At 41.0% G+C, this 8733-nt stretch overlaps 7 long non-coding RNA genes across 7 annotated transcripts; all 7 read right to left on the bottom strand.

Annotated features, from left to right (window-relative positions):
• Nucleotides 1-170: 170 nt before the first annotated feature.
• LOC134252205 (uncharacterized) lies at nt 171-1651 on the bottom strand. Its single transcript, XR_009988932.1, has 5 exons — nt 1512-1651; nt 1261-1345; nt 714-1163; nt 463-547; nt 171-365 (listed from the first exon to the last, which is right to left on the bottom strand). It is a non-coding gene; the product is annotated as an uncharacterized LOC134252205 (long non-coding RNA).
• A 128-nt stretch (nt 1652-1779) lies between these two features.
• LOC134252207 (uncharacterized) lies at nt 1780-3261 on the bottom strand. Its single transcript, XR_009988934.1, has 5 exons — nt 3122-3261; nt 2871-2955; nt 2323-2772; nt 2072-2156; nt 1780-1974 (listed from the first exon to the last, which is right to left on the bottom strand). It is a non-coding gene; the product is annotated as an uncharacterized LOC134252207 (long non-coding RNA).
• Nucleotides 3262-3389: 128 nt separating this feature from the next.
• On the bottom strand, nt 3390-4058 carry LOC134252203 (uncharacterized). The gene is made up of 3 exons (XR_009988930.1): nt 3933-4058; nt 3682-3766; nt 3390-3584 (listed from the first exon to the last, which is right to left on the bottom strand). It is a non-coding gene; the product is annotated as an uncharacterized LOC134252203 (long non-coding RNA).
• A 198-nt stretch (nt 4059-4256) lies between these two features.
• LOC134252201 (uncharacterized) lies at nt 4257-4939 on the bottom strand. The gene is made up of 3 exons (XR_009988928.1): nt 4800-4939; nt 4549-4633; nt 4257-4451 (listed from the first exon to the last, which is right to left on the bottom strand). It is a non-coding gene; the product is annotated as an uncharacterized LOC134252201 (long non-coding RNA).
• A 128-nt stretch (nt 4940-5067) lies between these two features.
• Nucleotides 5068-5692, bottom strand: LOC134252204 (uncharacterized). Its single transcript, XR_009988931.1, has 3 exons — nt 5611-5692; nt 5360-5444; nt 5068-5262 (listed from the first exon to the last, which is right to left on the bottom strand). It is a non-coding gene; the product is annotated as an uncharacterized LOC134252204 (long non-coding RNA).
• Nucleotides 5693-5878: 186 nt separating this feature from the next.
• On the bottom strand, nt 5879-7372 carry LOC134252206 (uncharacterized). Its single transcript, XR_009988933.1, has 5 exons — nt 7233-7372; nt 6982-7066; nt 6422-6884; nt 6171-6255; nt 5879-6073 (listed from the first exon to the last, which is right to left on the bottom strand). It is a non-coding gene; the product is annotated as an uncharacterized LOC134252206 (long non-coding RNA).
• Nucleotides 7373-7500: 128 nt separating this feature from the next.
• LOC134252202 (uncharacterized) lies at nt 7501-8183 on the bottom strand. Its single transcript, XR_009988929.1, has 3 exons — nt 8044-8183; nt 7793-7877; nt 7501-7695 (listed from the first exon to the last, which is right to left on the bottom strand). It is a non-coding gene; the product is annotated as an uncharacterized LOC134252202 (long non-coding RNA).
• Between the last annotated feature and the right edge of the window lie 550 nt (nt 8184-8733).

Below are 8733 nucleotides of genomic sequence, written 5' to 3'. Positions count from 1 at the left end.
GAGGCATTAATAAAGACTTCATCATTAATAAGAGTCATTAAAATGCACAGACTGCAGAGAACAAGGCCAATTCCAATCTTAACCTCACCTGGAAATTGACATAAACACAAACATTAAACGAAGATGAGATGAACACATCGATTAAGATAATGAAGACAATTTAAGCAATTAGATCAGGAAAGAGTAAAATGGAGGAAGAGGATGGGGAGGAGAAGATAAGTTTTAGTTATGTTAGCGTAGGGAGGATACAGGAAACAGACAAAAAATAAGAAAGGGAGACATAAATGGCACTTCTCTAATAGGCTTCCTGGTTGCGGAATCGGCTCCTTGCGTTCATCTTCTGACGGGCCCCATCGGTCTGCATCCTATCAATTACAAATCAAAAGGTCAAGGGCTGATAGGCTCAACATCAATTGACTTAGTCAAGAGTGCAAGAAGTAGAGTTTAGAGTTTGAATCTTACCGCATCTTCCAGTAGGGGGCTCCAGTTGAATGGGAGACAAGCTCTGTCTCACTAAGGCATCTGGATCAGCGTTAACTGTCTTCCGCTAACAAAGAAAAAAACAGAGGCATTAATAAAGACTTCATCATTAATAAGAGTCATTAAAATGCACAGACTGCAGAGAACAAGGCCAATTCCAATCTTAACCTCACCTGGGGTTTAGAGAGAAAATCGGGAATTTCAAAGTGGAACAAGTGCAGTTTCTTACTTACCCTTTTCACTAATAGGATGCACTGTACATAACTAGACAATAAATTCCTCTTCTTCTGTTGGCCGGCCTTGGTCCTCCAACGTCGTCCTCCAGCGTCGTCCCCCGTCCGGGAACCTGAAAATATACCGCTAGAACAAAATTAGTAAAAACTCAACACAATAAACACAAATAATTCGAGAAATTGACATAAACACAAACATTAAACGAAGATGAGATGAACAAATCGATTAAGAAAATGAAGACAATTTAAGCAATTAGATCAGGAAAGAGTAAAATGGAGGAAGAGGATGGGGAGGAGAAGATAAGTTTTAGTTATGTTAGCGTAGGGAGGATACAGGAAACAGACAAAAAATAAGAAAGGGAGACATAAATGGCACTTCTCTAATAGGCTTCCTGGTTGCGGAATCGGCTCCTTGCGTTCATCTTCTGACGGGCCCCATCGGTCTGCATCCTATCAATTACAAATCAAAAGGTCAAGGGCTGATAGGCTCAACATCAATTGACTTAGTCAAGAGTGCAAGAAGTAGAGTTTAGAGTTTGAATCTTACCGCATCTTCCAGTAGGGGGCTCCAGTTGAATGGGAGACAAGCTCTGTCTCACTAAGGCATCTGGATCAGCGTTAACTGTCTTCCGCTAACAAAGAAAAAAACAGAGGCATTAATAAAGACTTCATCATTAATAAGAGTCATTAAAATGCACAGACTGCAGAGAACAAGGCCAATTCCAATCTTAACCTCACCTGGGGTTTAGAGAGGAAATCGGGAATTTCAAAGTGGAACAAGTGCAGTTTCTTACTTACCCTTTTCACTAATAGGATGCACTGTACATAACTAGACAATAAATTCCTCTTCTTCTGTTGGCCGGCCTTGGTCCTCCAACGTCGTCCTCCAGCGTCGTCCTCCAGCGTCGTCCCCCGTCCGGGAACCTGAAAATATACAGCTAGAACAAAATTAGTAAAAACTCAACACAATAAACACAAATAATTCGAGAAATTGACATAAACACAAACATTAAACGAAGATGAGATGAACAAATCGATTAAGATAATGAAGACAATTTAAGCAATTAGATCAGGAAAGAGTAAAATGGAGGAAGAGGATGGGGAGGAGAAGATAAGTTTTAGTTATGTTAGCGTAGGGAGGATACAGGAAACAGACAAAAAATAAGAAAGGGAGACATAAATGGCACTTCTCTAATAGGCTTCCTGGTTGCGGAATCGGCTCCTTGCGTTCATCTTCTGACGGGCCCCATCGGTCTGCATCCTATCAATTACAAATCAAAAGGTCAAGGGCTGATAGGCTCAACATCAATTGACTTAGTCAAGAGTGCAAGAAGTAGAGTTTAGAGTTTGAATCTTACCGCATCTTCCAGTAGGGGGCTCCAGTTGAATGGGAGACAAGCTCTGTCTCACTAAGGCATCTGGATCAGCGTTAACTGTCTTCCGCTAACAAAGAAAAAAACAGAGGCATTAATAAAGACTTCATCATTAATAAGAGTCATTAAAATGCACAGACTGCAGAGAACAAGGCCAATTCCAATCTTAACCTCACCTGGGGTTTAGAGAGAAAATCGGGAATTTCAAAGTGGAACAAGTGCAGTTTCTTACTTACCCTTTTCACTAATAGGATGCACTGTACATAACTAGACAATAAATTCCTCTTCTTCTGTTGGCCGGCCTTGGTCCTCCAACGTCGTCCTCCAGCGTCGTCCCCCGTCCGGGAACCTGAAAATATACCGCTAGAACAAAATTAGTAAAAACTCAACACAATAAACACAAATAATTCGAGAAATTGACATAAACACAAACATTAAACGAAGATGAGATGAACAAATCGATTAAGAAAATGAAGACAATTTAAGCAATTAGATCAGGAAAGAGTAAAATGGAGGAAGAGGATGGGGAGGAGAAGATAAGTTTTAGTTATGTTAGCGTAGGGAGGATACAAGAAACAGACAAAAAATAAGAAAGGGAGACATAAATGGCACTTCTCTAATAGGCTTCCTGGTTGCGGAATCGGCTCCTTGCGTTCATCTTCTGACGGGCCCCATCGGTCTGCATCCTATCAATTACAAATCAAAAGGTCAAGGGCTGATATGGCTCAACATCAATTGACTTAGTCAAGAGTGCTAGAAGTAGAATTTAGAGTTTGAATCTTACCGCATCTTCCAGTAGGGGGCTCCAGTTGAATGGGAGACAAGCTCTGTCTCACTAAGGCATCTGGATCAGCGTTAACTGTCTTCCGCTAACAAAGAAAAAAACAGAGGCATTAATAAAGACTTCATCATTAATAAGAGTCATTAAAATGCACAGACTGCAGAGAACAAGGCCAATTCCAATCTTAACCTCACCTGGGGTTTAGAGAGGAAATCGGGAATTTCAAAGTGGAACAAGTGCAGTTTCTTACTTACCCTTTTCACTAATAGGATGCACTGTACATAACTAGACAATAAATTCCTCTTCTTCTGTTGGCCGGCCTTGGTCCTCCAACGTCGTCCTCCAGCGTCGTCCTCCAGCGTCGTCCCCCGTCCGGGAACCTGAAAATATACAGCTAGAACAAAATTAGTAAAAACTCAACACAATAAACACAAATAATTCGAGAAATTGACATAAACACAAACATTAAACGAAGATGAGATGAACAAATCGATTAAGATAATGAAGACAATTTAAGCAATTAGATCAGGAAAGAGTAAAATGGAGGAAGAGGATGGGGAGGAGAAGATAAGTTTTAGTTATGTTAGCGTAGGGAGGATACAGGAAACAGACAAAAAATAAGAAAGGGAGACATAAATGGCACTTCTCTAATAGGCTTCCTGGTTGCGGAATCGGCTCCTTGCGTTCATCTTCTGACGGGCCCCATCGGTCTGCATCCTATCAATTACAAATCAAAAGGTCAAGGGCTGATAGGCTCAACATCAATTGACTTAGTCAAGAGTGCAAGAAGTAGAGTTTAGAGTTTGAATCTTACCGCATCTTCCAGTAGGGGGCTCCAGTTGAATGGGAGACAAGCTCTGTCTCACTAAGGCATCTGGATCAGCGTTAACTGTCTTCCGCTAACAAAGAAAAAAACAGAGGCATTAATAAAGACTTCATCATTAATAAGAGTCATTAAAATGCACAGACTGCAGAGAACAAGGCCAATTCCAATCTTAACCTCACCTGGGGTTTAGAGAGAAAATCGGGAATTTCAAAGTGGAACAAGTGCAGTTTCTTACTTACCCTTTTCACTAATAGGATGCACTGTACATAACTAGACAATAAATTCCTCTTCTTCTGTTGGCCGGCCTTGGTCCTCCAACGTCGTCCTCCAGCGTCGTCCTCCAGCGTCGTCCCCCGTCCGGGAACCTGAAAATATACAGCTAGAACAAAATTAGTAAAACTCAACACAATAAACACAAAATAATTCGTCCCCGTCCGGGAAAAAATATAACACAAAATTAAACAGAAAAACACAAATAATTCGAGAAATTGACATAAACACAAACATTAAACGAAGATGAGATGAACAAATCGATTAAGATAATGAAGACAATTTAAGCAATTAGATCAGGAAAGAGTAAAATGGAGGAAGAGGATGGGGAGGAGAAGATAAGTTTTAGTTATGTTAGCGTAGGGAGGATACAGGAAACAGACAAAAAATAAGAAAGGGAGACATAAATGGCACTTCTCTAATAGGCTTCCTGGTTGCGGAATCGGCTCCTTGCGTTCATCTTCTGACGGGCCCCATCGGTCTGCATCCTATCAATTACAAATCAAAAGGTCAAGGGCTGATAGGCTCAACATCAATTGACTTAGTCAAGAGTGCAAGAAGTAGAGTTTAGAGTTTGAATCTTACCGCATCTTCCAGTAGGGGGCTCCAGTTGAATGGGAGACAAGCTCTGTCTCACTAAGGCATCTGGATCAGCGTTAACTGTCTTCCGCTAACAAAGAAAAAAACAGAGGCATTAATAAAGACTTCATCATTAATAAGAGTCATTAAAATGCACAGACTGCAGAGAACAAGGCCAATTCCAATCTTAACCTCACCTGGGGTTTAGAGAGGAAATCGGGAATTTCAAAGTGGAACAAGTGCAGTTTCTTACTTACCCTTTTCACTAATAGGATGCACTGTACATAACTAGACAATAAATTCCTCTTCTTCTGTTGGCCGGCCTTGGTCCTCCAACGTCGTCCTCCAGCGTCGTCCTCCAGCGTCGTCCCCCGTCCGGGAACCTGAAAATATACAGCTAGAACAAAATTAGTAAAAACTCAACACAATAAACACAAATAATTCGAGAAATTGACATAAACACAAACATTAAACGAAGATGAGATGAACAAATCGATTAAGATAATGAAGACAATTTAAGCAATTAGATCAGGAAAGAGTAAAATGGAGGAAGAGGATGGGGAGGAGAAGATAAGTTTTAGTTATGTTAGCGTAGGGAGGATACAGGAAACAGACAAAAAATAAGAAAGGGAGACATAAATGGCACTTCTCTAATAGGCTTCCTGGTTGCGGAATCGGCTCCTTGCGTTCATCTTCTGACGGGCCCCATCGGTCTGCATCCTATCAATTACAAATCAAAAGGTCAAGGGCTGATAGGCTCAACATCAATTGACTTAGTCAAGAGTGCAAGAAGTAGAGTTTAGAGTTTGAATCTTACCGCATCTTCCAGTAGGGGGCTCCAGTTGAATGGGAGACAAGCTCTGTCTCACTAAGGCATCTGGATCAGCGTTAACTGTCTTCCGCTAACAAAGAAAAAAACAGAGGCATTAATAAAGACTTCATCATTAATAAGAGTCATTAAAATGCACAGACTGCAGAGAACAAGGCCAATTCCAATCTTAACCTCACCTGGGGTTTAGAGAGGAAATCGGGAATTTCAAAGTGGAACAAGTGCAGTTTCTTACTTACCCTTTTCACTAATAGGATGCACTGTACATAACTAGACAATAAATTCCTCTTCTTCTGTTGGCCGGCCTTGGTCCTCCAACGTCGTCCTCCAGCGTCGTCCTCCAGCGTCGTCCCCCGTCCGGTAACCTGAAAATATACAGCTAGAACAAAATTAGTAAAAACTCAACACAATAAACACAAATAATTCGAGAAATTGACATAAACACAAACATTAAACGAAGATGAGATGAACAAATCGATTAAGATAATGAAGACAATTTAAGCAATTAGATCAGGAAAGAGTAAAATGGAGGAAGAGGATGGGGAGGAGAAGATAAGTTTTAGTTATGTTAGCGTAGGGAGGATACAGGAAACAGACAAAAAATAAGAAAGGGAGACATAAATGGCACTTCTCTAATAGGCTTCCTGGTTGCGGAATCGGCTCCTTGCGTTCATCTTCTGACGGGCCCCATCGGTCTGCATCCTATCAATTACAAATCAAAAGGTCAAGGGCTGATAGGCTCAACATCAATTGACTTAGTCAAGAGTGCAAGAAGTAGAGTTTAGAGTTTGAATCTTACCGCATCTTCCAGTAGGGGGCTCCAGTTGAATGGGAGACAAGCTCTGTCTCACTAAGGCATCTGGATCAGCGTTAACTGTCTTCCGCTAACAAAGAAAAAAACAGAGGCATTAATAAAGACTTCATCATTAATAAGAGTCATTAAAATGCACAGACTGCAGAGAACAAGGCCAATTCCAATCTTAACCTCACCTGGGGTTTAGAGAGGAAATCGGGAATTTCAAAGTGGAACAAGTGCAGTTTCTTACTTACCCTTTTCACTAATAGGATGCACTGTACATAACTAGACAATAAATTCCTCTTCTTCTGTTGGCCGGCCTTGGTCCTCCAACGTCGTCCTCCAGCGTCGTCCTCCAGCGTCGTCCCCCGTCCGGGAACCTGAAAATATACAGCTAGAACAAAATTAGTAAAAACTCAACACAATAAACACAAATAATTCGAGAAATTGACATAAACACAAACATTAAACGAAGATGAGATGAACAAATCGATTAAGAAAATGAAGACAATTTAAGCAATTAGATCAGGAAAGAGTAAAATGGAGGAAGAGGATGGGGAGGAGAAGATAAGTTTTAGTTATGTTAGCGTAGGGAGGATACAGGAAACAGACAAAAAATAAGAAAGGGAGACATAAATGGCACTTCTCTAATAGGCTTCCTGGTTGCGGAATCGGCTCCTTGCGTTCATCTTCTGACGGGCCCCATCGGTCTGCATCCTATCAATTACAAATCAAAAGGTCAAGGGCTGATAGGCTCAACATCAATTGACTTAGTCAAGAGTGCAAGAAGTAGAGTTTAGAGTTTGAATCTTACCGCATCTTCCAGTAGGGGGCTCCAGTTGAATGGGAGACAAGCTCTGTCTCACTAAGGCATCTGGATCAGCGTTAACTGTCTTCCGCTAACAAAGAAAAAAACAGAGGCATTAATAAAGACTTCATCATTAATAAGAGTCATTAAAATGCACAGACTGCAGAGAACAAGGCCAATTCCAATCTTAACCTCACCTGGGGTTTAGAGAGGAAATCGGGAATTTCAAAGTGGAACAAGTGCAGTTTCTTACTTACCCTTTTCACTAATAGGATGCACTGTACATAACTAGACAATAAATTCCTCTTCTTCTGTTGGCCGGCCTTGGTCCTCCAACGTCGTCCTCCAGCGTCGTCCTCCAGCGTCGTCCCCCGTCCGGGAACCTGAAAATATACAGCTAGAACAAAATTAGTAAAAACTCAACACAATAAACACAAATAATTCGAGAAATTGACATAAACACAAACATTAAACGAAGATGAGATGAACAAATCGATTAAGATAATGAAGACAATTTAAGCAATTAGATCAGGAAAGAGTAAAATGGAGGAAGAGGATGGGGAGGAGAAGATAAGTTTTAGTTATGTTAGCGTAGGGAGGATACAGGAAACAGACAAAAAATAAGAAAGGGAGACATAAATGGCACTTCTCTAATAGGCTTCCTGGTTGCGGAATCGGCTCCTTGCGTTCATCTTCTGACGGGCCCCATCGGTCTGCATCCTATCAATTACAAATCAAAAGGTCAAGGGCTGATAGGCTCAACATCAATTGACTTAGTCAAGAGTGCAAGAAGTAGAGTTTAGAGTTTGAATCTTACCGCATCTTCCAGTAGGGGGCTCCAGTTGAATGGGAGACAAGCTCTGTCTCACTAAGGCATCTGGATCAGCGTTAACTGTCTTCCGCTAACAAAGAAAAAAACAGAGGCATTAATAAAGACTTCATCATTAATAAGAGTCATTAAAATGCACAGACTGCAGAGAACAAGGCCAATTCCAATCTTAACCTCACCTGGGGTTTAGAGAGGAAATCGGGAATTTCAAAGTGGAACAAGTGCAGTTTCTTACTTACCCTTTTCACTAATAGGATGCACTGTACATAACTAGACAATAAATTCCTCTTCTTCTGTTGGCCGGCCTTGGTCCTCCAACGTCGTCCTCCAGCGTCGTCCTCCAGCGTCGTCCCCCGTCCGGGAACCTGAAAATATACAGCTAGAACAAAATTAGTAAAAACTCAACACAATAAACACAAATAATTCGAGAAATTGACATAAACACAAACATTAAACGAAGATGAGATGAACAAATCGATTAAGATAATGAAGACAATTTAAGCAATTAGATCAGGAAAGAGTAAAATGGAGGAAGAGGATGGGGAGGAGAAGATAAGTTTTAGTTATGTTAGCGTAGGGAGGATACAGGAAACAGACAAAAAATAAGAAAGGGAGACATAAATGGCACTTCTCTAATAGGCTTCCTGGTTGCGGAATCGGCTCCTTGCGTTCATCTTCTGACGGGCCCCATCGGTCTGCATCCTATCAATTACAAATCAAAAGGTCAAGGGCTGATAGGCTCAACATCAATTGACTTAGTCAAGAGTGCAAGAAGTAGAGTTTAGAGTTTGAATCTTACCGCATCTTCCAGTAGGGGGCTCCAGTTGAATGGGAGACAAGCTCTGTCTCACTAAGGCATCTGGATCAGCGTTAACTGTCTTCCGCTAACAAAGAAAAAAACAGAGGCATTAATAAAGACTTCATCATTA

The sequence above is a fragment of the Saccostrea cucullata genome, unplaced genomic scaffold, assembly GCF_032062105.1.
Source record: "Saccostrea cucullata isolate Sc308-1 unplaced genomic scaffold, CSIRO_AGI_Scuc_v1 ctg11974, whole genome shotgun sequence".
NCBI classification, from domain to species: domain Eukaryota; kingdom Metazoa; phylum Mollusca; class Bivalvia; order Ostreida; family Ostreidae; genus Saccostrea; species Saccostrea cuccullata.
Note: the sequence above shows the minus strand (reverse complement) of the source record. Positions and strands in the feature narration are given on the sequence as shown.